We start from the raw sequence: 2252 nt of genomic DNA, 5'->3' as shown, positions 1-2252 counted from the left end.
AGTTATGTTTTTGTTGTTGTGGGCAAATGTTTGTAGAGGTGCGCTGCAAGGCTGTGTGTTAGGTTGGGGGAATTCCCAAAGTTGTAAGAACTGCTGCTTTTGAGGAGAAATAGATCTGGTGATCAGAAGCTTTGCTTCGAGTCCAAACGTTATGGCAGAGTGTAGTATTGTATGTAGGCATACTTGGCTGTCACCTACACGTTTTATTTTTGTTTTTTATCGATAGTTACTTTTTCATATATACCTATATTTTTTTTACAAGAATAAAAAGTTGACTTGTTATTTTTCAATTAAAAAACCCAGAGGCAATGTATATCACTCGACTCGAAGAAAACATCCGAAACTCATGCTTCTATTCAAGATGAAGCTGGGAAAGGGGGGGGGGGAGTATACAAACTAAAAAAAAAAAAAAGAAAAGAAATAAAAAAAGAAAAAAAGCTTATATTGAATGAAATTAAATGAATTATTTAGACTCCATCGTAAAATAAATTATTAATAGATCTAGACTAACGGTAATAAATTGGGGTGTTGGAAATTTTTTGTTTTTATTTAGTGAAGCTTTTATTCTTAAAGAAGACTCAGTGACTGGATTTTGCGGTAATGAGGGGGGGGGGGACCTGGGAGAAGGTTTTTGTGTCTGCTTTTTCCCTAGCTATTTCTGAAAAGAAGTCTGAATTCTCTGAATTTTATTATTTCTTCCACATCGAATATCGGTCATGATATCAAACAATGAAGAAACTTATACTTAACAGATGTGGCGGCATAAGTGAAATAAGCCCACTTTATTATTTGTGTAGATAAGTAGGTCCTGGCTTAAAGAACTAAAACTAAAAATAGGTAACTATAAAACATCTGTTTTCATAAACACTTCGCTGGCACTGTGGTTAGTGTGTTAGCTTAAGGAGGCTTGAGCCCTAGAGTTCGAATGCATTTAAAAGGCGATCACGGCAACATTTAAGCAGATAACCCCTTCCCCCCCCCCTTCCTAACTGGTCCAGACAAGTGATTGAATCATAGCGTATTGAGAAAGCTAAAAGCATGAAATTGTGTTAAACTGACACAATTGTTAAAAAATATTTCTAATTGCACAGGTTTATTGTTGTTGGTCTAGATCTATTACAAGTTTAAAAGTATGACTGATCCAAACTAATTGATACAATTACTCAGCGGTGGCTGAGTTTTTAAACACTTGGCTTCCGAACATGGGGTCCTGGGTTCGAATCTTGGTGAAGACTAGGCTTTTTGAATTTCGGGATTTTTAGGGCGCCCTTGATTCCAGCCAACTCTAATGGGTGTAGTTGGGTAAAGAAAAGGCATCTTGTCGTTGTGCTGGCTACAGGACGCCTTGCTCGTTAACCGTGGCTAAAGAAACAGATGACCTTAACATCATGTGCCATGTGGAGGCATGGTCAAAAAGTGTAACTTTTTACTCTTAATATAAGCTTTGTTGCGTTTTTTGAAAAGTATTTTTTAAAATATTTTTTTTGTTACAATAAACAGGAAAGAGATCTAGAGAAGAGAATCACAAAATCCCAGATAGTGACTCAGCCAAACACGTTGTGCAGTATGTTCTCATTCTGGTACGAGAGTGAAATGGCAAGATGTTGGGTCACAGATTAACATGTCCATATTTAACCAGACGGTCTGACGACATGTAAAGGGCTCGTCTTCTAGCTACTCGGTCTGTTGACCTGGAGGTTAGGCTGAATGTTGGATTTAAGGGAGGGATAAGGTAGACATTGGGTTTTGGGAGAGAGAGAGAAGAGAAAGAGGGAGAAAGCGAGGTATCTATTGTTAGCTTCAAACTTTTAAGCGGCGACCTACGAAGAATAAAGGGGGCTAATTCAACTTATACCACTACATCAGTCAAGTACAATTTCTTTTCCTTATTCGAGATGCCAAACAAAATAATTAATTACCAATAGTTAATTAACTAATTAGTTTATTTTTAAAAAATGATTCTTGTTTAGTCAGAAAAAAAAATAACTGCAAAATTTCAGTTTGATCCAAAATTGTGTGTGGGAGAAATAACACGTATAAAATTTGTACCAGACAAACAGACAGGCGGACAGGTAGACAGAGTGAGTTGAGATAAGTTGTGTAAATCTGAAAGAAAAGTAGTAAAGAAAGACATAGTTTTAACAACACTTTGTTGTTGTAGTTGTTGTTTGCCTAGCAACAAAGCAACATTCGAACGAAAACATTTTTTTGTGTATCTCTGAGTGTTCAAGACTCCCATAAATAGCATTTAA

The sequence above is a fragment of the Biomphalaria glabrata genome, chromosome 11, assembly GCF_947242115.1.
Source record: "Biomphalaria glabrata chromosome 11, xgBioGlab47.1, whole genome shotgun sequence".
Classification (NCBI taxonomy): domain Eukaryota; kingdom Metazoa; phylum Mollusca; class Gastropoda; family Planorbidae; genus Biomphalaria; species Biomphalaria glabrata.
This window is presented reverse-complemented; position numbering follows the sequence as displayed.